At 43.2% G+C, this 27,765-nt stretch overlaps 1 protein-coding gene across 3 annotated transcripts in view; it reads left to right on the top strand.

Annotated features, from left to right (window-relative positions):
* Positions 1-13,294: 13,294 nt before the first annotated feature.
* BMPR1A (bone morphogenetic protein receptor type 1A) overlaps positions 13,295-27,765 on the top strand; it is a 164,989-nt gene continuing 150,518 nt past the window's right edge. For all 3 annotated transcript variants that reach the window (XM_012472618.2, XM_064374415.1, XM_012472615.2), the window contains exon 1: positions 13,295-13,368. The gene's annotated coding sequence lies outside the window, so the exon portion shown is untranslated. The remainder of the gene's footprint in view (positions 13,369-27,765) is intronic.

Genomic DNA, 27,765 nt, shown 5'->3' on the forward strand with positions numbered 1-27,765 from the left:
AACCAGCTCCTGGATTTATTGATTTTTTTGAAGGGTTTTTTGTGTCTCTATCTCCTTCAGTTCTGCTCTGATCTTAGTTATTTCTTGTCTTCTGCTAGCTTTTGAGCTATTTTGATCTTGCTCCTCTAGTCTTTTCAATTTTGACGATAGGGTTTCGATTTTAGATCTTTCCTTGCTTCTCATGTGGGCATTTATTGTTATAAATTTTCCTCTAGACACTACTTTAAATGTGTCCCAGAGATTCTGGTACATTGCATCTTCATTCTTGTTGGTTTTGAAGAACACCTTTATTTCTGCATTCATTTTGTTATTTATCCAGTCAACATTCAAGAGCCAGTTCAGTTTCCATGAAGTTGTGTGGTTCTGAGTTAGTTTCTTAATCCTGAGTTCTAATTTGATTGCACTGTGGTCTGAGAGACTGTTTGTTATGATTTTCGTTCTTTTGCATTTGCTGAGGAGTGATTTACTTCCAATTATGTGATCAATTTTAGAGTAGGTGTGATGTGGTGCTGATAAGAATGTATATTCTGTGGATTTGGGGTGGAGAGTTCTGTACATGTCTATTAGGTGTGGTTGGTCCAGATCTGAGTTCAAGTCCTGGATATCCTTGTTAATTTTCTGTCTCGTTAATCTGTCTAATATTGACAGTGGAATGTTAAAGTCTCCCACTATTATGTGTGGGAGTCTGTCTCTTTTTAGGTCATTAAGAAGTTGCTTTCTGTATCTGGGTGCTCCTGTATTGGGTGCATACATATTTAGGATCATTAGCTCTTCTTGTTGAATTGATCCTTTTACCATTATGTAATGTCCTTCTTTGTCTCTTTTAATCTTTGTTGGTTTAAAGTCTATTTTATCAGAGACTAGGATTGCAACTCCTGTTTTTTTTTTCTCTCCATTTGCTTGGTAAATCTTCCTCCGTCCCTTTATTTTGAACCTATGTGTGTCCTTGAATGTAAGACGGGTTTCCCGGTATAGCACACCAATGGTTTTTGACTTTTTTATCCAATTTGCCAGTCTGTGTCTTTTGATTGGGGTATTTAGCCCATTTACATTTAAGGTTAATGTTGTTATGTGTGAATTTGATCCTGCCATTTTGATGCTAGCTCATTGTTTTGCCCATTAGTTGATGCAGTTTCTTTATTGTGTCAATGCTCTTTACCATTTGGTATGTTTTTGAAGTGGCTGGTACTGTTTGTTCCTTTGTATGTTTAGTGCTTCTTTCAGGAGCTCTTGTAAGGCAAGCCTGGTGGTGATGAAATCCCTGAGCAATTGCTTGCTTGTAAAGGATTTTATTTCTCTTTCTCTTAGGAATCTTAGTCTGGCTGGCTATGAAATTCTAGGTTGAAAGTTCTTTTCTTTAAGGATGTTGAATACTCACCCCCACTCTCTTCTGGCTTGTAGGGTTTCTGCCAAGAGGTCTGCTGTGAGTCTGATGGGCTTCCCTTTGTGGGTAACCTGACCTTTCTCTCTGGCTGCCCTTAGCATTTTTTCCTTCATTTCAACTCTGGTGAATCTGATGATTATGTGCCTTGGGGTTGCTTTTGTTGAAGAATTTCTTTGTGGTGTTCTCTGTATTTCCTGGTCTTGAATATTGGCCTGCCTTGCTAGGTTGGGGAAGTTCTCCTGGATACTATCCTGAAGAGTGTTTTCCAGCTTGAATTCATTCTCTCGTCCACTTTCAGGTACACCTATCAAACGTAGATTAGGTCTTTTCACATAATCCCATATTTCTTGGAGGCTTTCTTCATTTTTTTTTCACTCTTTCTTCTCTAATCTTGCCTTCTCATTTTATTTCATTGAGTTGATCTTAAATCTCTGATATCCTTTCTTCTGCTTGGTCGATTCAGCTAATTGAAACCTGTTTATGCTTCACTAAGTTCTTGTGTTGTGTTTTTCAGCTCCATTAAGTCATTTATATTCTTCTCTAAGTTGTTTATTCTCGTTAGCATTTTGTCAAACCTTTTTTCAAGGTTCTTAGTTTCTTTGCATTGGGTTAGAACGTGTTCTTTTCACTCAGAGAAGTTTGTTATTACCCACCTTCTGAAGCCTGTTTCTGTCGATTCATCAGACTCATTCTCCATCCAGTTTGTTCCTTTGCTGGTGATGAGTTGTGATCCCTTGGAGGAGGAGAGGCATTCTGCTTTCGGGTGTTTACATCCTTTTTACGCTGGTTTCTTCCCATCTTTGTGGATTTATCTACCTGTGGTCTTTGTAGTTGGTGACTTTCAGATGAGGTCTCTGAGTGGATGTCCTTTTTGTTAATGATAAAATTATTTCTTTCTGTTTTTTAGTTTTCCTTCTAACAGTCAGGCCCCTCTGCTGTAGGACTGCTGGAGGTCCACTCCAGACCCTGCTTGCCTGGGGATCACCTGCAGCGGCTGCCGAACAGTAAGGGCTGCTGCCAGTTTCTTCTTCTGTTATCTTTGTCCCAGAAGGATACCTGCCAGATGTCAGCCTGAGCTCTCCTTTATGAGGTGTCTCTTTGGATATATGGGGATGAGGGAGCTGCTTGAGGAGACAGACTGTCCCTGATAGGAGCTCAAGTGCTGAGCCGTGAGCTCCATTGTTCTGTTCAGAGCTGCTGGGCAGGTACATTTAAGTCTGCTGCAACAGAACTTATAACCACCTTTTTTTCCCCACGTGCTCTGTCCTGGGAAGGTAGGGCTTTATTTATAAGTTCCTGACATGCTGCTGCCTTCTTTCAGAGCTGCCCTGCCCATCAAGGAGGTAGCCTAGTCACAGTCTGCCAGCAGAGGCGTTGCTGAGCTGCCATGGGCTCTGCCCAGCTGCTGTGTGAACTTCTTGCGGTTTTGTTTATAGAGGTATAGTTAGAACTGCCTTGGTAATGGCAGTCTGCCTCTCTAATGGTGGGCTGCCTTGGTAATGGTGGATTGTCTTGGTAATGGCAGACTGCCTCGGTAGTGGCGGACTGCCTCGGTAATGGTTGAGGGTTGACGCTCTTCCCCCAATAGAGCTGAACCATCCTGGGTCCAGCTGCACTTGCTGCGAAACTCTCAGTCCAGAGCATTTCAGATTGCTGGTCTTTGTGGGGGTGGGACTTGCTGAGCCAGATCACCTGGCTTCCTGTTTCAGTCCCTTTTTTTACAGTTGAATTGGCAGCTCTGTCTCCCAGGTGTTCCAGGTGCCAGCTGAAACAGCCACCCAGATTTGTGTGAGTTTTTGTGTGGAGACATCCTGCACTGGCTGAAACAGCCGTGCTGGAAACTTGTGGCACTTTTCAGTCCAGGAATCTGCTGGTCTGTGGGCAGTAATAACTTGTTTGGAAATGTGGTGTTCACTCACCCTCTGCATTGTTCTTGCTGGGAACTGCACTCCAGAGCTGTTCCTTTTCAGCCATCTTGGATCTCTGTCAATTTTTATATTTTTAGTAGAGATAGGGTTTCACCATGTAGACCAGGTTGGTCTCAAACTCCTGACCTGTAGTGATCCACCTGCCTTGGCCTCCCAAAGTGCTGGGATTACAGGCATGAGCCACCAGACCTCGATGAGATGCTGTATTTTCAATGTCAACCCTTAATCCCTGCCCATTGTATGCACTGAGACCATCAAGTGATTGTTTTATATATCCTTTATGTAGACCTGCACTGGCCAGTACATACAATAGCTGCTTGCTACGTGTGACTGTGTAAATTCTAAATTAGTTAAAAACAAATAAAAATAAAAATTCAGTTTCTCTGTCTAGCCACATCAAGTGCTCAATAACCACATGAGATTAGGGGCTACCGTGTTAGAACAGAGGAGATACAGGACATTTTCATTTTTACTGAAAGTTCTATTAGACAGTGCTGGTGTCAATTCTGATCTGCTCAGCTCAGGCCTTAAGAACAGAATCTTGAGGCTGGGCATGGTGGCTCATGCCTGTAATCCCAGTACTTTAGCAGGCTGCAGTTGGAAGATCACTTAAATTCATGAGTTTGAGATCAGCCTGGACAATACAGGGAGGCCCTGTCTCTACAAAAAAATCAGCTGAGTGTGGTAGTATGCACCTGTAGTCCCAGCTATCAGGGAGACTGAGGTGGGAGGATTGCTTAAGCCCAGGAGGTTGAGGCTGCAGCGAGTTGTAATCACACTGCTGCACTCCAGCCTGGATGACAGCAAGACTGTCTAAAAAAAAGTAGCATTTGTTACTTCAAATAACGACAGAGCTAAGAATATTTCTCAGCAATGAGAAAAGCCACCCCATGAAGCAGAAGAGTTTGGCTCACAGACTCTGAAAAAGGAAATCAGTCATTAGCCACCTTCTGATATCCTAGCAATTAGCCAGTTTTGGGAGAAGAGCAGGTATCTCCAGAGAGGTGCCAAATAAATAAGAGACAAGAGACTATAAAAATGAAAAGCCTTTTGGCCTTTCATCACAGGATAATCCAATGCATGTGAATTAATGGTGAAAGGCTCTGTAATGGCCTTTGTGAGGAAATAGGAGCAGTGTAGCAGGATATCCTTTTTCCGCACTAAAGCACCCAATTCTTTCAATTTTATATACAGCGGAAGCAATTAATTGTACTAGAAAGAAATCCACAGCTGGCTTTTCCTGATGGCCTCGTAAGCAACAAGCACTATTGTTCAGCTTCCGGGACAGATGTAAAGTCATTCCACTGCACTGCTGAGATTTTTCTAAATGTTTAGTTTGACTTCTCCAAAGATAATAACTTATGTGTTAACATCTAAAATTTCGTTCTTCTTGTCATCACACATTTTTCAGTATAAGCAACTGTCAAAAAGTTAATTTTTATTGTATCACTGCACTCCAGCCTGAGCAACAAGGGTGAAACTCCATCTCAAAAAAGAAAGTTAATTTTTTTAATTTGTAATATAATTCAGCACGACTTGATGCTAGTATTTTTTCCAAACCTTGTGTGACTGAATCATAAGTTATTCACTTTTGCTTGTTTTACATGTTTACGTGCAGTTGAACTGTACTGCCTCTGCTTTTGCGGTTATCATCCACAGTGTGGCTATTCAGGAATCAGGATTATACATCTGAGTTTTTGATGTATAATCATATTTGAATTTAATATTTCAAATGTAGCCTCTATGGCATTGCTTCGCTTTCTAGATGCATTGAAACACACTGTATTTCATCAATTCTTAGCTGCACATTTTTTGACAGCCGAAACTCTCTGGAATTGTGATGTCTTAATTGATGTGTCAGGGTTTAATTGGCAATGTTTTTCTTCCTTAGTTGTATATAAATAATGATGCATCTTATAATCAACAGTATCCATGCTGTTCTTTGGGTGGAAAAAACCCAAAACTAAACAGCATCCTACTTTAAATGAAATATGGTATACATAGTTAAAATCTGATGAGCATGATGTGTTATTGCAAGTATAACAACAGAATAACTCTTAATTTTTCTGAGACATGGTCTTTGTTGCCCAGGCCGGAGTGCAGTGGTGTGACCACAGCTCACTGCAACCTCTACCTTCTGGGCTCAAGGGATCCTCCTGCCTCAGCCTCCTGAGTAGCTGGTATGACAGGCAAGCACCACCATGCCTGGCTAATTTTTGTAATTTTTATAGAGATGGGGTTTTGCCATGTTGCCCAGGCTGGTCTGGAACTCCCGGACTCGTGATCCGCCTGCTTCGGCCTCCCAAAGAAGTAGGATTAGAGGTGTGAGCCAATGCGCCTGGTCTAGAATAACTCTTTTTACTAAGAAAAATATTCACTTCAACCAAATAAATACAAACTTTAATTGCATATCTTATATGGGATTCTAACTGACTTCATTCTGACAAATATGCAACTTGTCTCTTTCATTTTTCTCTCTAATTCATCAACCAACCAGTTCTTTTAAATAATATCTCCTTTTTTTTTTTTTGGTGCCAAAACCCAGGATTGAAAATATCGACTTTCCTGATTGTAAAAGTTAACATTGTCCATTGTGGGGGCAATAAAGCTTATTGAAGAAAATAATAACCGTCCATTAGGCCACCACAGAATACTGCCAACATTTTCTCTTTATTTCAGGATAATCTATTTCTTTATAAACACATATTTGATAATACAGAATTAACAAATGCTTAAATATAACTTGTCAAATGTCCTGAAAGGTATATAATGTTACACAATAAAAAAGTGAGTTCTTTAAGCAAGCCAGGGACTGGGCTCCCCACTGCCGTTGGAGTAGAACTTTCTGGTGCTCGGTAGGACCATGTGCAGATGTTGCAATGCATAATTCCAGGGAGCACCATTCATACCAGGCAAGTTGTGAATGGCACCCCCTTAAAGCTGTGCAACTTAGCAAACTTGGTGCTCAGCACCGTGATCTAACGATGGTGGCACCTATGCAGGGGAGATAGACAGGATGGAGGATGCAACAGCACGGCAGATGCATCAAGGAGTTTGTGACTACCCACCAATTTGAAAACAATGGATTTGCAAAAACAAGGATTCAATAACTGGTAAGCCCCAGTGGCCTGGAACTGCTTTTCTGATACGTGTATTCCCCCTACTCTGTGAGACAAAGTCTCTTTTGCCCAGGCTGGAGTGCAATGGTGTGATCTGGGCTCACTGCAACCTCCACCTCCCAGGTTCAAGAGGTTCTCCTGTCTCAGCCTCCTGAGTAGCTGGGACTACAGGCACCTGCCACCATTCTTGGCTAATTTTTGTATTTTTAGTAGAGATGGGGTATCACTATGTTGGCCAGGATGGTCTCAAACTCCTGACCTCAGGTGATCCTCCCAGGCATAAGCCACCCGTGCCTAGCCAATACCATGTGCATTTTGATACTCCCTAAACTGTCTTCCTCAGGCTGAGAAGCCCTTATTCACGTGGAAGAACAAAGGTATGAAAACTTGTTTGGGAGAAAGAAATAGGAACAGCTCAGCTATGCGGAAAGTCAGTGATGTAGACCATTGAGAGAAAAGCCTAAGGAGTTCAGGATGGAGCAGTCAAAGATGACTTCTTGGAAGAGGCAGTATAGGGAGGAGAATGGCATTAAATGGAGAATGAATATGATCCATTCTTCAGAAAGTAGTGAGACCAGTCTAACGAAATGTTGCTCTATAGCAGTGTTTTCAGATTTAATGGGACTGGTGTTTCATAATAGAAATCTAAAAAATTGGGCAACATCAGTTGAAAGAGGGCATGACCAATTAGGAGGAGAGCTAGCAGCATTCAGGATAGGAGGAAGACAGGCTTTAAGGTGGGCAGAAAACTAGTGGAAAATAATCTACATTTTGAAAGAAACACTTGACAAGTATTGGTTACTGGTTACATATATGACTATGTATCCCTTCGAAAGAACAAGGGAAGTTTTTTTTTTTTTTTTTTTTTTTTTTTTGAGAAGGAGTCTCACTCTGTTGCCAAGGCTGGAGTGCAGTGGCACGATCTTGGCTCACTGCAACCTCTGCCTCCTGGGTTCAAACAATTCTCCTGTCTCAGCCCCCCGAGTAGCTGGGACTACAGGCGTGTGCCACTGCGCCTGGCTAATTTTTTTGTATTTTCAGTAGAGACAGGTTTTCACCGTGTTAGCCAGGATGGTCTCAATCTCCTGACCTCGTGATCCGCCCGTCTCGGCCTCCCAAAGTGCTGGGATTACAGGCGTGAGACACCGTGCCCGGCAGGAAGTTGTTTTAAAGCTTATTTATTGAGAACAAGTTGTGAGATGACAGTTCTGTCATTATCATGTACAGCATTTGTTAGTAGACTCTCATTACAAGATAAGTGCTTTATCATGAATCCTCAAAAATATGTAAAAACAAAACAAAACAAAAAACCCCAACCCTGTCTTGGTTAATAGAAATGAAAAGAAATGCATCCAGTCAAACTACAGGTAGAGAACAAAATTAAGTACCTCATTCATTTAATAAAAACTTACTGACTGCTTACTGGTGTGCCAAGCAGCATGCTGGATACGATGGAGTGAGAATGAGACAGTTCCTGTCCTCTGAACTTTTGAGTCCAGCATAGGGTCAGGTATCTGCAACGTATTGGACTAGTATGCCTGGTCACATTGGTGACACCACATCACATCTAGGAATACATCCCAGTAACCAAGTAAGCCATGGACAGTAGGCACAGTATGGTGTTAATGAATCTGCACTCCTGATCCAGGTTTTATCTCCCCAGTTACAGCTTGAATCTTTTATCATCACACCTTGCCTTCCTTTTACTAGTCATTCCCAAAGTAATCACATTCAGCTCCACATGCTGGGATTTCTGGACTACTAGCTCCAAAGGAATTCTTTTTTTTTTTTTTTTTTTTGAGTTGAAGTTTCGCTCTTGTTGCCCAGGCTGGAGTGCAATGGTGCGATCTCGGCTCACCGCAACCTCTGCCTCCTGGGTTCAAGCAATTCTCCTGCCTCAGCCTCCCGAGTAGCTGGGACTACAGGCGCACGCCACCATGCCCAGCTAATTTTTTTTTGTATTTTTAGTAGAGACGGGGTTTCACCATGTTGACCAGGATGGTCTCGATCTCTTGACCTTGTGATTCACCCGCCTCGGCCTCCCAAAGTGCTGGGATTATAGGCATGAGCCACTGCGCCCGGCCTTCCAAAGGAATTCTTAAGTAGAATCAGTGTTTAGGAATAGTGAGTAGAATCAGACATGGGTCTTTCATTTTTGAATGTATACATGGGGTGTACACACACATATATATCTATATATGTACACACTATATATACACACACACCCACAAACACCTGTACACACACACATATATATTTCAGAATACCGGAAATATATTTGAATTATATTCAATAGATTACATATACACATACCCCTCTTACACTTGGATTAATTTTTAGCCAGAAAAAAACTATACATAGCTTTTTTTTTTTTTTTTTTTGTGACAGAGTCTTGCTCTGTCGTCCAGGCTGGAATGCAATGGCATGATCCCGGCTCACTGTAACCTCTGCCTTGGAGATTCAAGCGATTTTCCTGCCTGAGCCTCCCAAGTATCTGGGACTATAGACGCTTGCTGCCATACCCAGCAAATTTTTGTATTTTTAGTAGACATGGGGTTTCACCATGTTGGTCAGGCTGGTTTCGAACTCCTGATCTCAAATGATCCACCCAGCTTGGCCTCTCGAAGTGCTGGGATTACCAGCATAAGCCACCACGCCTGGCCAAAACTATATATAATATAGCTTTAATACATACTTAGAATATGTATTAAAGCATGTCCAGAGCATACATATTATATATAGTTTTTATCTGGTTAAAAAATAATCCAAGTGCAATAAACGAGGTGCTGTGAGGATAGAGAAAGGCAGGGCGGTGAGCTGCAGCAGGACAGGGAAGGCCAATATCTACTGCGTGGGAGCTCCGGTGGCTCGGTGGGAGGAGCTGCAACCCTCTAAGCAGGACCTGACAGCCAGAGAGAAGTGAGCAAACAGGTGGTAGTCCAGGAGCGCAGTGGGGATCAGGACGCCCAGCCTGAGGTAATGGGGGAAGGGAGGCCCAACAGATAGGTAGAATACAGACACAGAGAGTCTAGAAACAGAGCTGAACGCAGGTAAGTGCTGCCACCAAGAATACCTACAACTGCCTAGCAGAGTCTGGGTGCAGGGATGCAGCTGAATCCTATTAACAAGAAGAGAAATTTGAGGTCCTGACAAGGTAACAGGTCAGGGTTTCAGACACAAGAGACGTGCTGTCAGTTCTTAGAAAGGAGCCAGGCAGTGGGAGGCTGAGTCTTGAGCTTGGGACTGAAGCTCTGAGAATTCTTCCTGCTCCAGGAAAGATCAAGTTCTATGGTAAAGGGTGTATAGATAGTAGGGGAAGGAGGAATACAGAGGTCATGGACTAGGTAGAACCAAGTGAGGGCAGCAATATCCTTCATCATCTGTCCTTCAATCATAGTAAGTAGCCAGTGTTTTGAGGCAAAGATAAATTAAAACAGAGTTATGGGAGATGGAGTAAGTTGTTTAGAAGTAAAAGAAGAAGTAAAACACTGTACCACCACAATGAAAATGAATTCAGGTTTTAAACTTCCTCTATTTTGTGCACTGAATAATATACATCCATCTTATTCTTAACCACAGTTTCTGTTTTAGTTTAGCCCTTCTAAGCCATGATGGGGTACTATTAACCAATAAAATGATGTAGTAGTATCCATGCTGAAAAGTTGAGCTGTTTTTTTCTCCCTAACATGTACCCATTTAATATTGGGTTTGAAACCAACCTAAAGTGTCACCTTACCAATGGCATTGCTTCACTAATCCCTCCTCATTGGGCTCTAACTTATCATCAGACCCAGAGACTTCATGCTACCTTTTGTCTTATAAAGTCTTTACAATAGGAAAATGACTTCAAACGGATTAACTTGGATTAATCTATTCAACTTGGATCGCTGAAGGCAGAAGTCCCCATTTCACTGAAGAGGATGTAATCCACAGCTTTCCCAGCCAACCTTCACCCTTTCCAAGATAGCCATGCCACCCTCTAACACTAAAAGGGCCTTGGTGACAAGGTTCAGAAATGCTTAGAGGAATTGTATGCTTATTTCTCTTCTCTCATTTAACAGTTATTCACTTGCCAGGCACTAGGCTCTGAGGAGAGAGCTGAGAACAGATAGACAAAGTCTAGCTGGCCTGTAGTGCCAGCTACTTGGGAGGCTTGAGGTGGGAGGATCACGTGAGCCCAGGAGTTCCAGGTTACAGTGAACTATGACTACGCCACTGCACTCCAGCCTGAGTGACAAAGTGAGAACCTGTCTCTAAAAAAATGAGAGACTGACAGTCTTTTGTTCATGGAGTTTATATTCTAGTGGGGCAGAGGGGCTCAGACCACAAGCAAATAACTAAATGCACAATGTAATTACTGAATGCTGCTTTGGGCATGTAACAACTACCACTCTTGGGAGCTACTGGAGCAGAGGAAAAGGCCATTTTCATCCTATTCTAGTAACCCACTTAAAGGAATACCACATTACAGAATGTTAACTGTGGACCCAGAGGTATTGCCTTGGAGTTTTGGGGCCAGACCACACGTGTCCAGATGCCTCCCTGGGCTTCCTGGCTGCTGTGTTCATTCAGTGGGTAGGCAGACTGGAGAAACAGACTGGAATGCATAAACATGCCAGTAGCCAGGGAGAACAGCATGCCCTGCCAGCTGCTGGTAGCTAGGGTGCTAAGGATTGAAGCCTGGGTACTAGCTGGACCATATCAAAGGAGAGTGAAAAGATATCAAGTAAAATTCCTGAAGATTTGAAAAGGAGTCTTTTGTAGAGAAGCAAAGATACAATGACTTAAAATTTGATGCTTCAATTTTGCTCTCATTTCTACAGTGGCAGATTAACACAAGCCAGGCAACACTCATTTGTGCATTTCAGAAACTTAATATACTAAGGTTCCCACCTGAGGTTGTTGTCTATTTTATAGACCGATTCATGTGTCTAAAAATCCAACTAGGCCATAAAGAGCGTAATAACATGCTTGCCATGGTTTTCTCTGCCAACACATTGCTCAGCATACGGCAATGAGAACTTTGACCAATCAATCTGAATCTCCTTGAGCAAAAAGCCCATCTTTTCCTTTCAAACTAAAGCAGGGTATTAAGAAGGAAACTTGAGGAAGAAAAGTGACCAATTTCAGTTGATGCAAGGAATCTTACGTATCCTATTCTTCCTGCATAGCAAGATACTATAATCCACGACTATCAAACCTGAGACAGCTAAAAAGACTAGAAAAAGATTAGAGAAGAAAACAGAATTGAAAAATAATTCAGAATGACAGAGGCTATCTGCAGAGGCAAAGACCGGTAAAAGAAGAAAAGGGAGACAGAATAAAAGATAAACCAAAAAACCGAAATAAAAATAGAAGGGAATTCAAACATCTACACTGGAATATAAGGGAATATCCTGGAATCGAAACATCTCTTCAGGCGAGAATGTGTGTCAATGTGAGTGCCTGGCACATTGTTTTCCTTTCCCCTTTCTTTTTACCCAGTTTTAAAAGTGATTTTTAAAAATGCACTTTTGAAAGAACATCTTTTGTTAAGTGACTTAAACTGGATACATTCCTTGAATTATCAAGGAGGTTAAGGTCACATGTGGTGAAAAAGGGGCCTATCTCCTCTTTCTTTACCTACGGGTCATCGAATACTTTTAAAAGCATTTTCCATCATGAATGAGGGGAAATGGAAGAAAAGAGGTGGTGACAATTATTTGCATTTTCCAAATGGACGGAATGAGCCTCCGGAGGGTACACGAGGTCACCAGCGTGAGCCCGCGGTGGAGCTGGAGGCGTATTTATAGCCGGCTGACCTCAGTCCAGTTGGGCCCTCGCCGCTCCTTATCTTATGCCGCTGGAATTCGCGGGCTTGCCGATCACAGGAGGCCGGGTGCGCTGGGCATGACGCTCCCGGATCGATGAGGAAAGCCGCTCTCCCCGGCAAATCCTCTGGGCCGGGGCGCCTCCACCACCCTGCCTGCGCCTCGGCACGCTGGCAAGAAGCCCGGGAAGAGCCGCCAGGAGCGGTGGGTGGGCGAGGAACGAATGCAATGTGACTACATTTTTATTTTCTTTGTCGCAACTACTACCACGACCTGGCCATCCCCCACCTTGGTGACTTGGTGCCTTCCCAGAGACCTGCTTATTTCACGCCAGCTGACTGGCGCTCACTGCAGTGTGAGTGTCGGTCGGAGGAGGAGTCCACGCGAAGGAGCCTGCAAGAGCCGGGGTCCCGGGCCCTGATGGCCGGTGCGGGCGTCGCAGGCGCGGATGGCCGCGCATCCGCGCTCCCCTCCATAGCGTTCTGTCGCGTGCGCTCAATGGCGTCCGCGGGACCCGGCCCGGGCGGCCGCGGTGGGGCTGGCTCGGGGGGAGGGGCCGGCGGGCCAGCGCGGAGGAGAGACGCCCCTCCACCGAACCACTAGCAGCCCGGCGCCCCCTTGCCGGCGGCGGGCCAGTCTTCCCGGCAGCTGGGCGCCAGGCTCCGTGGACCCTTCGGGCACTTCCGCCGCGAGCTCGGCTCCTTTCGTGTCCGGGGCGGGGCGGGGCGGGGCCGGCGCCCGGAGTCGGGTGCGCGCGGCGCGGGCGGGGGCCCTCCTAGTGCGAACGCGCCGTGCAAGGCCCGCGGACGCCCGCCCATCCCCCAAGCCCCCGCTCCCGCGCCGCCCCCTCCCCTCCTAGCGGCGGCGGCGGCGGCGGCTGCAGAGATTGGAATCCGCCTGCCGGGCTTGGCGGAGGAGGGAGGAGGACCGAGGGCGGGCAGGAAGGCTTGGGCTCGGCGCGTCCGTCCGCGCGAGGCGAAGATCGTACGGCCCGATCGAGGGGCAGCCGGGCCGGGGCAGCTGCAAGCCGAGGGCGGAGGCCGAGCCGGGCCCCGCTTTGCCCCGGCGGCTTGCCGCACCCACCCGCTCCGCGCCGAGGGCTGGAGGATGCGTTCCCCGGGGTCCGGGTGAGTCCGGAGTGCAGTGCGGGCCGGGAGGGGCCGGCCGCAGCGGGGAGGCCGGCGGGGCTCGGGCGAAGCTGCGGAGGCAATCGGGCGCGCAGAGGACTGAGCCAGGGGCGGCCCAGCCTGGCCCCGCCAGCTCCGCAGGCCTCGGCGCGCGCTGGGCCGGGACCGCCCCGCCAGAGACCCACCGTTCCCCGCGCCGCTTCCCCCCGCCGGCCCCTCTTTTGTTTCCTACCCGCGGGTTGCAGGCCGAGTTTGGGGAGGCAGAGTGGGGGAAAGCCGCTCCGGGGACGCTTATGGAATCCTTAAATGGGAAAGGCGCTCACCTCCCCGCCCCGGAGCGGCGAGGCTGATGTTCGTGATTTGGCTGCAGACGCTGTGGTGAGGAAAGGGGTAGAACAAAGTGAGCTTCGGGCGGGGGTCGAGCGGGAGGAGCGGCAGGCCCGCCCCCGAGTCCCGGAGGAAGGGGCCCGGCCCCCGAGCTCCCGGAGCTGCTTCACCTGTTGTCCTGCGCGGCCTCTGCTCCGTGGTTTAGTGATTCCTCACTTCAGTTTCGGAAAACTTTCTGCTGGGTTGCATGGACCCTTTTTTCTCCTTCCAGACTCCTAGTGGAAAGATTTGGCAAGGAAAAAAAAAATGAGCTTGCGTCAGGGAAGAAAAATAATATGCTGTGTGTTAGGGTCTGGCGTTTGAGCCTGGTACTCTTTCATGCTCTCAGATGTTTGAATTTGGTCTAACTGCTGCAAGTTTTCTCTCTTAAGCAGTTAACAGACTGTTCAGAGTACATAGTATAAACTTGGCACCTGTGTTACGTCATTTAATCCTTATAACAATTCTGGTTTATTGTATTCCTCATTGTTTTAGAGGAAGAAACTGAGACCTAAAGAGGTTTAACTTGTCTGAGGGAGCTGGGATTTGAACCCAGGAACATCGTATTCTGGCAAACAAGTTAGGGGAAGGAAAAAACCTGTTTGCAAACGCTTTTGCGTTTAGGAACGTTTTTCAGTTACTCGTATTTGAAATGATCGCTATTTTGTTGCTTGAGTTGAAAACTATTGTATTTACTTGTAAGAGGAATTACGCTTTGAATTAGAGTGTAGCTTAATGCGTCTCATTGTTTTCAGTTGTTGAAATAAAGAACGTGAACCAGAATTATTTAGATTTTTAAACTTGAAGCTAAAATATGGGCAGTTCTTTGATCTAGGAATGGGTTATGGAAGGCAGATTGAAATGTAGAATGCGTTTTTAGTAGAACCAGACTCCGTTCTTGTTTAATTTTTCCTCCATTCTTCGTGGAACCCAGTTTAAACTTTTTCTACTTTCTTCACCTCTCTCCACCCTTTACGGAAGAGGTTGGGGTACCTAGCGGGAGCTCCTTCTCTAAATTCCTTCCGTCAGAGAGAATTTTTTTTTTTGGTCTTTTTTTATTAGTTAACACCTTGGGTTTTTTTCCCTCTAATTTTCCTGCTTAGTGGAGCGTGAGTTATTTTGTCTGCTGTATTTGGGTTCTTAAAATTACAAATGTGCTTAAGATTTCTTCAATTTACAAAAACCTTTTCTTAGGTCGGCCACCCCTTCAAGCTTCCTTGTTGCTACTTTCCCTCTTCAAAACTTACTAACATTTTAAAAAGCTTATTCGTAATAAAAGTAACACATGGTCATTAAGGAACTGCAAACTAGCTCAACATTGAAATTAAAATTCAGTCATTCACAATCCATCGCTAGAGATTGCCAAGAGTATTCTACTTTTCCTGCCTTTGCTTGGTTGGTGGCTGGCCACTGACTTCTTAACCCCTTGTTATCTGGATTTCACTTTCACAAGAAACTATAACCTAATCAACACATTTAAGCACCTTTTTCTAAATCCTTTCCTTGAGCTTTCTGTAATATTTAACATCGACTTCGCATTCTTCAGATGCCTCTCTTTGGCTTTCATTCATCTATACATTGCATTTAGCTAATACTCAGGGTGCAAGGGAGTAAGATAAAACAGATCCTTCCCTCATGGAGCTTAGTCTAGTGGGGAAATGCATATTGAAAAATAAAATCCCTAGTTAAATATAATTGTGATTTTAATTAAGGTGCAGAATATTATAAGAACTTCAAATGGAGACCTGCCTGCTTGTGGTGGACTGGGAAAGATTCCTTAAAAATGCTTTGTTGGGGCCGGGCTTGGTGGCTCATGCCTGTAATCCCAGTACTTTGGGAGGCTGAGGCGGGTGGATCACTGGAGATTGGGAGTTCGAGACCAGCCTGACCAAAATGGAGAAACCCTGTCTCTACTAAAAATACAAAATTAGCTGCGCATGGTGGCACATGCCTGTAATCCCAGCTACTCACTTCTTGAAAGGCTGAGGCAGGAGAATTGCTTGAACCTGGGAGGCGGAGGTTGCGGTGAGCCGAGATTGTGCCACTGCACTCCAGGCTGGGCAACAAGAGTGAAACTCTGTCTCAAAATAATAATAATAATAATAATAATAATAATAATAATAATAATAATAAATGCTTTATTGGAACCCAGGCAGATTTCGAAGGATGAGCAAAAGTTAACTAGATGAAGAGGGGCCTTCTGTGACTTTAAACTGTTCCTCCTTTCCTCTTTAATGTGCATTCTTCAAGTTTCACTTTTTAGATCACTTTTCTCTACACCTCTAGTCCCTTAGAATTATTGTTCAGACCTTTCTGTTGGAATAATTCTCAATTCTTCGTTCTTTATTTCCCTTCTGAATCCGTTTTTTTTTGTTTTTTTTCAGTTGCTTTATGCATATCTGTACCTGATTGTTCTGGTTCAAACTGAGCTGCTTTTCCTTAGCAAACTTGTGTCTTTGGTGTTCTTTATTTCTGTTGATGTCATACCAAACCCAAACCTTTTCCCATTGCTTTATATCTTGTTTGTGGCCAACATCTGTTGATTCTATTTTATAATATAACTCTTCTGCTCTCTATTCCTGCTATGGGACAATTCTGAATTCATATTGGTATCCTTGTAGTAGTCACCATTGATGACTTACTACCTTGACACATTGCTGTCACCAGTAGTGACTACTGCTTTTTTCTGGAGAGAACTTTGAATAACACTTCATTTTTTTTTTTTTTTTGTCTCTGTTGCCCAGGCTGGAGTGCAGTGGCGGGATCTCGGCTCACTGCAACCTCTGCCTCCTAGGGTCAAGGGATTCTTCTGCCTGAGCCTCCTGAGTAGCTGGGACTAGAGGCGTGTACCATGGTGCCTGGCTAATTTTTGTATTTTTAGTAGAGACAGGGTTTCACCATGTTGTCCAGGCTGGCCCTGAACTCCTAACTTTGGCCTCCTGAAGTGCTGGGATTATAGGTGTGAGCCACCCTGCCCGGCTTCAGTTTTTTTTAATAGCTGTTGGTTTGTGTAGATTTTGTTTATCATGTGAATTTTAATGTTTCATGTTTTTTTCAGAAATTTATTTTCAAATCTAGTGTTATTTGGCTTTCCCATAGTTCTCCGCCCCCACCCCCACCCTCTAACTCTGAATCAAGTTCTCATCCCACTTGGACTAATGTTATGATTTTCTTGCCTTCACTTTTCTCCTTTATCCAGTTTATCTTATACATTTCTGCCTAAATTAATCTTTAAGCTCAGTTCTTATCACTTCTCCACTCGGAAGTTTCCAAGGTCTTCCGTTAAATGCAATCTTTTCTGTGGTATTTGCCTCAGATTTAACTGTTATTTTTTCCTTTTGAGATGGAGTCTCGCTGTATCGCCCAGGTTGGAGTGCAGTGGGTATGACTTTTTTAAGCGCGAACTTTTTAAGCGTGATCTCGGCTCACTGCAACCTCTGCCTCCTGGGTTCAAGCGATTCTCCTGCCTCAGTCTTCCAAGTAGCTGGGACTACAGGTGCGTGCCACCACACCGGGCTGATTTTGTTTTTTTGTAGTTTTGTGTATTTCTTTTAGGCGGAGTTTTGCTCTTGTTGCCAAGGCTGGAGTGCAATGGCGCGATCTCGGCTCACTGCAACCCCTGCCCCCCGAGGTTCAAGCGATTCTCCTGCTTCAGTCTCCCGAGTAGCTGGGATTACAGGAACCTGCCACTGTGCCTGGCTAAATTTTTTTTTTTTGTATTTTTAGTAGAGACGGGGTTTCACCATCTTGGCCAGGCTGGTCTGGAACCCCTGACCTCATGATCTGCCAGCCTTGGCCTCCCAAAGTGCTGGGATTACAGGCGTGAGCCACTGCGCCCAGCAACAATGCCTTATTCTTATCTCTCAGTTTTTGCTCCCTACACATGTTCTCCCCTTCCTCCACTTCTCCTGGCTTGTTGCTTATACTATTTACTTGGACTGCATCTATGGCCAATTGTCATGTTTCCAAGTCCTACCCATTCTTGAAGGTCCTTTTCAAATTCCACCTCTTTTTTTTTTTTGGCATACAGTTTTTAAAATCTAATATTTTATTGTACTTGTTTAAAAAAATTAGCTTTTCTGGGTGCAGTGGCTCATGCCTGTATTCCCAGCACTTTGGGAGGTTGAAGTGGGCAGATCACCTGAGGTCAGGAGTTCAAGACCAGCCTGGCCAACGTGGTGAAACCCCATCTCTACTAAAACTACAAAAATTAGTTGGACGTCGTGGCAGGTGCCTGTAATCCCAACTACTTGGGAGGCTGATGCAGGGAGAATTGCTTGAACTGGGTAGGCAGAGGTATAATATGTGCAAGTTAAAGGTGCAGTTCCATAAGTCGTTTGTTCTTTTCTAGCAGGTGGTTTTTTTTTTTTGTTTTTTTTTTTTGACGGAGTCTCCCTCTGTCAGCCAAGCTGGAGTGCGGTGGCATGATCTTCATCTCAGCTCACTGCAACCTCTGCTTCCTGGGTTCAAGCAATCCTCCTGCCTCAGCCTCCCAAGTAGCTGGGATTATAGGTGCCTACCACCATGCCTGGCTAATTTTTGTATTTTTAGCAGAGGTAGGGCTTTGCCATGTTGGCCAGCCTGGTCTTGAACTCCCGACCTCAGATGATCCACCTGCCTTGGCCTCCCAAAGTGCTGGGATTACAGAGATGAGCCACCGTGCCTGGCCTTTATTGCAGTTTCTATACAAAGATTAGTTCCACTACTGGTTTCCAGGCTGAGTCTGTAACTAACTGCGTATTAAAATGAATAAATGAGGAAAGGCTCCTGTCTAGTCTAGCAGTAGCTGTTGAACTATCCTGATCTGACTGTTGGATCTTAGGAACAGCGAACGATGGAGAGAAAGGAAAATGGGTTTCCTAGCACACTAGATTTTGGAGTAGAAACCATTTCTTCTCCTTTTCCACTTTCCCACTTTTTACTAGATTTTCGGCTTGTCTTTTTAACATTACAAGGTCTGTATTGACTAGGTTGGACCAACTTTTTAACAAGATTAAATATTGAGTTGCATTGAGGTATGTCCATTGTAAGATCACTGTAATATTACAGACCACTTATAAAGAAAATATGCTTTTAGTTGTAAGAAGCCATTGATTGTAAGGTGCACCCCAATTCCAGAGATGCAAAAATATGAAAAATGGATGTATCTTAGAATTGATGAATAGGATTTATCTCCCTAATCAAAGCTCTTGGATGTGTTTTTTGAAAAGAGTGCTAGTTAGGGGGCTTAGGGAGATCAGATCATCGGTAGACTCCATCTCAGGGTGGGCCCTGTGGTCCCTAAGCCAAGTTCATGTGGGCAGTTTAATATAGAACTAATGAATAGACATTGAATAGATGAGTAAATTTGAATAGACATTGAATAGGTGAGTAAATTATCTGTGAGTATCTTTTATTTACTCTGATGTTGTACACTTTGTTACTCTTATAGTTTTATGTTTCCGACCAGCCTTATTTTTTATTTTTTATTTTTTTTGAGATGGAGTCTTGCACTGTTGCCCAGGCTGGAGTGCAAAGGCACAATCTCAGCTCACTGCAACCTCTGTCTTTTGGGTTTACATGATTCTCCTGCCTCAGCTTCCCATGTAGTTGGGATTACAGGCGAATACGACCATACCCGGCTAATTTTTTGTATTTTTAGTAGAAACGGGATTTCATTATGTTGGCCAGACTGGTCTCAAACTCCTGACCTTGTGATCTGCTGTCCTCGGCCTCCCAAAGTGCTGGGATTAGAGGTGTGAGCCACCTGGCCCGGCTTTTTTGAGGTGGAGTTTCCCTCTTGTTGCTCAGGCTGGAGTACAGTGGCGCCAGGGATTACAGGCATACACCAACATGCCTGACTAATTTTGTATTTGTAGTAGAGATGGGGCTTCTCCGTGTTGGTCAGGATGGTCTCGAACTCCTGACCTCAGCTGATCTGCCCGCCTCGGTCTCCCAAAGTGCTGGGATTACAGACGTGAGCCACTGTGCCCGGCGAGCCTTCCTTTCTTATGGCACAGATTTGTTATACCACTGAAGTGTGGAACAGTGGAGCTTGGCTCTTGCTCCAGGTGTGTATGCTCCAGGTGTATACTTATGAAAGAGGACAGGGGTGTGCTGGATATAGGGATAAAATATTATAATCAGATTTGCAGTTAAGGGGATTAATTACATGTTGGAAAATCATTTTGAAGAGAGGAAGACTGGAGATATTCAAACTTGTAGGAAGGTATTTCCGGCCTGGCCCAGATTAAACACATTTATGCCTAGTGTTCCATTAGTGGAACGCTAAGCATGTGGGAGTTATTTATATCCTGCTCAAGGTCATCGCCAAGATTTGATTGCAAAAATTCAAAAAATTGCAACCTCTGGCATAAATGGATTAAGATAGTGGCAGATAATTAGGGCCTGGAATGGACAGGAAGTGGTAACTAGCTATGGATGAGAGATGGAATGGGATTGGCAAGAACAACGCCTGGATTTCTAGCTTGGGAAGCAGGGTAGATGCTGGTGACTGAGATGAAAAATGTGGAGGGAGAGCTGGTTTGTGGAAGAAAATAGTATTGGTTCGATCACATGGAGTTTGAGGTGTCTGAAACAACCAAGTAGAGATTTCCACTTGGCGGTTGTCTATACGAGTCTGGGGTCTGACAGAGATTTGTACTGGAGGCAGACATTTGGGAATCATGGCTGTATAGATTTTATATTCCAACAGTGGGAATTGGGTGGCTCTCTCAGGTGAGTCTTGCTTGCAAGTGACAATCCTAACTCAATTGAAAGGAGGGAAAAGCTTCTCCCTGCTAACCCTCATGATTTTGAAAGGTCTAGAAATAGACATGGCTGGACCTAAGTGCTCAAATGTGGTGGAATTGAGGTTGCCTTCTCTATTCTTCACTTTGGTGGTCTGATTTCAGCAGGTGCATTTATCTGGCAGAGGAAGACCACTGGTAGCTCTAGGCTTATATGAGCCAGACTGCTATGGAATCAGGAGGGGAAAAGGGAAACTCATTTTTGGGTACATCTAGTCTGTTTTCTGAAGAGATCCTTATTGGGTCTACATGGAGGATGGGGTGCCATCGTTGGCCAGGCCTGGCTCATGTGCTCACTGGAGCAGTCTGGGAGCTGTTTCAATACGGCAACTGATTGTCTTTCTGGAACCATTCTGGGATGGGCAAGTGGTAGTTCCCCAAAGAAAAAATGGTCCTGGACAGGCAAACAACATAAATCCACTATCTTTTGGTTCTTAACCTTTTTAAAAGGTCATTCTTTTAGAATCTGAAGAAAAATATACAAATAAGATTTCACAGTTATACTGTAGACCTCGCATCAGGAAGTCCTTGTATGGTCTAGTGAAGAGCCTAAAACAGAGACTTGATAATTTTTTTTTTTTTTTTTTGAGATTGAATCTTGCTCTGTTGCCCAGGCCGGAGCGCAGCCTCCACCTCCTCTGCAGCCTCTGCATCCCAGATTCAAGCAATTCTCCTACCTCAGCCACCCGAGTAGCTGGGATTACAGGCGCCTGCCACCACGCCTGGCTCCTTTTTCTGTTTTTAGTAGAGACAGGGTTTTGCCACGTGGGCCAGGGTGGTCTCAACTTCTGATCTCAGGTGATCCACCTGACTCGGCCTCCCAAAGTGCTTATATTGTTGCAGGCGTGAGTCACTGTGCCTGGCCAGCTTTGAGAAATTTCAACTTAAGGCCTGGGTAGAGAAGATAGACATTAAATAATTACCTAGTTATAGTTATGTTAAGATCTACAAAAAGGAAGTCTAGGTAGTGTTACAAGACTGATAAGGGAAGCTGGTCTGTCTAGGATGCAGGTACTTTGGAAGGCTTTCCTGAGAAGGTAGCCTACAGAGTGAGACCTTAGGCGAGAAAGGACAGGAAGACTATTTTTGGAAGCATTCAGTAGTATTTAAAGCGAGCAGGTTTTGCAGCTTTTTAAAAATTATAAAAGCAATACATCTGTTGTGGATAATTTGGGAAATATAAAAAGCTGTACAGCAGCAGAATGATTACGTTTCAGTTTCTAATTTTTTATAAATAATGTCTGATACTGGTTTTACTACTGAGTACCTGTGTAGTCTTGGATGCCCCACTAACCCAATCCGAATCTTCGTTTCTTTATCTTAAAAAGTAAAAGGGACATGGTGAACTTTAAGGTCATTTTTCTGCTTAAAAAAGAAAAAAAGAAAGAAAATCCCATGACTTGCAGCACAGTTTGCTGCCGAAATTGAAGGTCATATAAAGCTTTTCGTCCTAATGACATCACTGGACTTCTGACTTTTGGCTGAAAAATCACTGCCAGCCCTGGCAGTCCTTCCAAGTACTAGAGGGAATATGGCTTATGCCAGTGGTGCTCTTCTTGTATCCTGCTTTCTTATCTCCTTTTTCGAGCATTAATTTTTCTTTCTTTAGCCTTTGGGTAAAGTATCTAAATGTTGAGAATATAGACTGTTTTGAAGGTGAGAAATCTATAGGAGACTTGAATAGTTTTGATATTGTCTTTTGTATATTAAAATTTGTAGGTAAAGTTCTTTTTAGTAATTAAAATGCTTTCTACTATATTTCAAGAGTATAAGGTCTTGAGTGTTTTAAATTTGTATTTAAGAATATTTTAGATTCCTGGGTTAAGGAAGCTCTTGTTAGGAAATGTTAAAGGCAGTTAAATTTTGGTGAGGCTCTTAATGTCTGCATTTTTCAAGAAGTCATTTAAAAATGTCATAAAATAAAAATATTTCACTGATAACTATTCAGAAGTATCTTAAATGTTCACCAAATCAACGAAATACAATCACTGAGTGACAGATTATTCTTTCTGTCTTCATTTTATAATCCTTTTTTCTTTTTTTTGAGATGGAGTCTCACTCTATCACCTAGGCTGCAGTGCACTGGTGCAGTCTCTGCTCACTGCAACCTCTGCCTCCTAGGTTCAAGTGATTCTCCTGCCTCAGCCTCCTGAGTAGCTGGGATTACAGGTGCCTGCCGCCACGCCTGGCTAAATTTTTTGTATTTTTAGTAGAGAAGGGGTTTCACCGTCTTGGTCAGGTTGGTCTTGAACTCCTGACTTCATGATCCACCCGCCTCATCCTTTCAAAGTGTTGGGATTACAGGCGTGAGCCATCGCACCTGGCCTGTAATCTTTCATGTAATAAAAGTGTGGGGGAATAATTGCATGTTGAATTTGTATGTGCATCTTAGCAAAAACTGTTACTGTTTCTGAAATAGTGCTTTGGTCGTCATCCCTATTTATTAAATATTTTCCTCTGGTTTCTTTTTCTTTTTTTTTTTTTTTTAGACAGAGTCTAACTCTGTTGCCAGGTGCCAGGCTGGAGTGCAGTGGCACAATCTTGGCTCACTGCAACCTCTGCCTCCCGCGTTCAAACAATTCTCCTGCCTCAGCCTCCTGAGTAGCTGGGACTACAGGCGCACGCCACCACACCTGGCTAATTTTTGTATTTTTAGTAGAGACGGGGTTTCACCATGTTAGCCAGGATGGTCTTGATCTCTTGACCTCATGATCTGCCCGCCTTGGCCTCCCAAGGTACTGGGATTACAGGCTTGAGCCACCGTGCCTGGCCCTCTTCAGGTTTCTTATTTGCTTACAATAGAAAATCTAAAAGATCTCCGACTGGTCTCCTGCTCTGGCCAAGTCAGCCTTCTATGCTTTGTTTACTTTCCTACTATTTTATCAGCCTAAGTCACCTAAATATCCGATTCTGGGTTTGGGTTCAGAATCCTTAGACTTTTACTGTCCACTACAATAGCCACCACTACATATGGCTGTTGAAGACTTGAATTGTGGCTACTCTAAGTGTGAATTACGTACCAGATTTTGAAGATAGTACCAAAAAGATGTAAAATATCTCATGCTTTTAAAATACTGGTTATATAGTGAGATGATACTGTTAGGGATACATTGAATTAAAGAAATATATTAAAACTGATTTTGGCCGGGCGTGGCGGCTCACGCCTGTAATCCCAGCACTGTGGGAGGATCGCTTGAGACCAGCAGTTTGAAACCAGCCTGGCCAATGTGGTGAGACCTTGTCTCAATTAAAAAAAACAAAACTGATTTCACTTGATTCTTTTTGCTTTTTTAACGTGGCAACTAGAAAGTTTAAACTTTAAAATTACATATCACATTGGACAGTACTGCCTTTGACTTTCCTTTCCCTGATTCTTTGCCCATCAGAATGCTTTAAAATCTAGTATAAATCCTCAGCAGGGCGCGGTGGCTCAGTCCTCTAATCCCAGCACTTTGGGAGGCAGAGGCGGGCGGATCACGAGGTCAGGAGTTCAAGACCAGCCTGGCCAACATGGTGAAACCCTGTCTCTACTAAAAATACAAAAAAATTAACTGGGTGTGGTGGCACACGCCTGTAATCCCAGCTACTCAGGAGGCTGAGGCAGGAAAATCACTTGAACCGGGAGGTGGAGGTTGCAGTGAGCCAAGATCACGCCACTGCACTCCAGCCTGAGTGACAGAGGGAGACTCCATCTCAAAAAAAACCTTTTTTTTTTTCTCTCCTATGAAGCCCTCCTCAGTGATCCAAGCCTCATAGTTGTCTCTTTGCTGCATCAGTATTTGAAGATAGTCTTTTGGTATTTTTTGTACAATCTATTGGCATATTAGATTTCTTTACTACAAACCATCTCAGAGCTTTTAATATGCTAATACACTTGGTGAAACTCTAGTATAGCTTCCCTAACTATGTATTACCATAGAATTGTGTTTTTGTTTTGTTTTTTGTTCTGTTGCCCAGGTTTGAGTACAGTGGCGTGATCTTGGCTCACTGCAATCTCTGCCTCTTGGGTTCAAGCAATTCTCCTGCCTCAGCCTCCTGAGTCGCTGCGACTACAGGTGTGCACCACCATGCCTGGCTAATTTTTGTACTTTTTAGTAGAAACGAGGTTTTACCATATAGGACAGGCTGGTCTTCAAACTCCTGACTTTGTGATCCACCTGCCTTGGCCTCCCAGAATGCTGGGATTACAAGCATGAGCCACTGTGCCTGGCCTAGAATTGTGTGTTTTTTCTGTTAACAGAAGTTACACATACTTGTGGTTGAAACTTCAAACAGTAATGAAGTAGTGAAAGGCTTCTGTAATCCTGCCTCATCTGTGCCCCAAGATTGCCACTGTTGAAAGGTAGAAAAAAATTTTCTTTTCTGTTGCCTTTCTTTTCTTCTGTCCCCCTTTCCTAAAATGGGGACATACTGTACATCCTCATCTTTAACTTTGTTTTCACTCAATATATAGGGGGATTCTTTTTATGTCAGTAAATTTCAATTTCCTCATTCTTTTTTTTTTTTTTTTTTTTTTTTTGAGGGAAGGTCTTGTTCTGTTGCCCAGGCTGGAGTGGTGCTGTGGTGCAATCATAGCTCACTACAGCCTTCAACTCCTGGGCTCAAGCAATCCTGCCATTTCAGCCTCCTGAGTAGCTGGGACCACAGGTGCATGCCACCACACCCAGCTAATTAAAAATTTTTGTGTATGTATGTAGGTGGGATTTCACCATGCTGTGCAGGGTAGTCTCGAACTCCTGGGCTAAAGTGATCCTCCCATCTAGGCCTCCCAAAGTGCCGGGATTACAGGTGTAAGCCATTACGCCCAGCCTCAATACCCTTATTCTTTATGGTAGTTAAGTAGTTATTCTATTTTATGGTTATACCTTAATTTTATTTTTCAGTCTCCTATTAATGAATAATTAGATTATTTCCAGTTTTTTCTTTAACATTACAAATACTGCTGTGGTGTTTGTACATATTCTGTGAGACTGTTTTTGTTTTACGAGATGAATTCTTAGAAATGCATTTACTATAAGAGAAGCCATGCAAATTTGATAGAAAGTGCCGGGCCACCCTGCAAAATCTTCATAACCATTCATCTTCCAGCCAACAGTATTTGAGTGTGTTCTCCCCTTCCAACATAACCATATAAGTCTACTTTTATCTTTGCCAGTTTGCCAGCTGAAAATAACATTCATGATATAAGGTTTCTTTGCTATTGTGTGAGTATTTAAAAAAAAAATTTTAAGTTTCATTTGTCTTATACTCTCAACTTGTTATAAGCTCCTTGGTCTGATTTTTGTGCTAAAATATTTTGTATCGCCAACAAAATTGTACAAATCCATGCTTTGTACAAACTAAATGCTCGGTTATTTGTATCTGTTCATGTCAGAGTATGCTACTGCAACATAAAAATTATTTGGGGACATGGTGGCTCATGCTTATAATCCCCGTACTTTGGGTGGCAGAGGCAGGAGGATCACAAGCCCAGGAGCTCAAGACCAGCTTGGGCAACATGTTGACACCCTGCCTCTACAAAAATTTAAAAATTAGTGGGGTGTGGTGGTATATGCACTTGTAGTCCCAGCAACTCAGGAAGCTGAGGTGGGGGGATCGTTTGAGTCCAGGAGTTTCAGACTGCAGTGAGCCGTGATCTTATCATTCCAGCCTGGGTGACAAAACAAGACCCTGTCTCAAACAAACAAAACATATATTTTAATCTGAAGACATTTGAGAATAGCTTCGCCCCCCCGCCCCCCAACTCCCTTGTCTGCCTAAAATGAAATCTTCCCCAAAGAACTCAATTGTGATAACCTCCAGTTGTCACAAATCAGGGAAGATTGAGTCTTGTCACTGGAGAGAAATTGGCACCACACCTAAGCAGACATTGTTACAAACTATCCTGTCTCCAACTGTTCTCCTAAGGATTCATTTATCTTTCCTAAAAGTTACTCGTTTTCCTGTTAGAGCCCATTCTCTTTTTCCAGTTCCCCTAGTAAGTTGGTACATGAGCCCCAAATTCGGACAGCCCCCTTGGGTCACATTTTTCTGTGAACTTTTCTACATATGTGAATCAAATCTGTCATTTCTCTTGCAGATGTGTCTTTTGTCAGTTTAATTTATCAAACCCAAATTAGTGAACCTAAGAGGGTGTAGGAAAAGTTTTTCTTCTCTAACAATGGCCAAATTGATGTTTTTCTGGCTGTAAGGGCAAGGAATAATAATAAAGTAACGTTTTTCTAAAAATAAATTTAAGTATCTTAAATATAAAGAACATAAGTCAAGTTTCTTTAAACTAATTTTAAAAAACTTGTTCTCCAAAATGAAACATTTGTTAAATGAAGTGGATTATGCTATTAAAGAGGTGTCCCTCAACCCCCGTGTTTCTATTGTAGCCCCTGTTTATCGTAATAATGCTGATTGTTAAATGGATGGCAAAATAACTTTAATTGTGGTCACAAGGCTTTGTTCTTAAAGTTATGCACTCTTCCCTGTTTTTTTTTTTTTTTTTTAGTATATTTTCAGTTTGCTTAGAAAAGTAAATGATTTGTTGTAACAGTTTTCTCTAATCACACTGAGGAGAGACAACAAAAGAAGTTATTTAATTGGGGTTAAAGCTTTACACAAAGAAGGTATTAATGTCTCAAAAAATAAAGAAATCCTGATATGGTTATTGTGACTTTCCATTTATCTGGTTATGAAATAACTAAAAAGGTTAATTAAATGTTGACTTACTTCTAGGTTTAGTTATCCATCGATGTGTTTATTCCTTTCTGTGCTTATTAAACTCTGCTTACTAGGTTTGTGACCTTGAGCCAAAGTTGTTAATTGCTCTAAGCCTCCTTTTCTCATATGTAAAATGAGGGTAATAATGGTCCTCTTGGGGTTACTGTGAGGACTAAATGAATGATGAATGCAGTTCAGTGCTTGACACTGTGCTTGCCACATAGTAGCTTAATGAATATGAAGATGAGTATTTCAGAGAAAGAAATAAGCTGGACAGCTCTATCTTAAAATGCAGATTTGAATGGCTTCATATGTAGGGTCCTTGAAAATTAAATTTGATCTTGATGCTTTCTAAAAGTATGCATTACTTTTTGCTTCCATATTAATTTTTTTGCTTCCATATTATTTTTTGCTTAGTACTATTTTGCTTCCATATTAATATTCACATTTGAATTTGCAAAATACTTCTGTGTATCATCAGTACTGGCATATTGATACAGGAAATGTTGCTTTTCCTGCTTTGTACATCAAGAAT

The sequence above is a fragment of the Aotus nancymaae genome, unplaced genomic scaffold (genome assembly GCF_030222135.1).
Source record: "Aotus nancymaae isolate 86718 unplaced genomic scaffold, 86718_ANA_hifiasm-v0.15.2.pri h1tg000010l, whole genome shotgun sequence".
In the NCBI taxonomy this organism is placed as follows: domain Eukaryota; kingdom Metazoa; phylum Chordata; class Mammalia; order Primates; family Aotidae; genus Aotus; species Aotus nancymaae.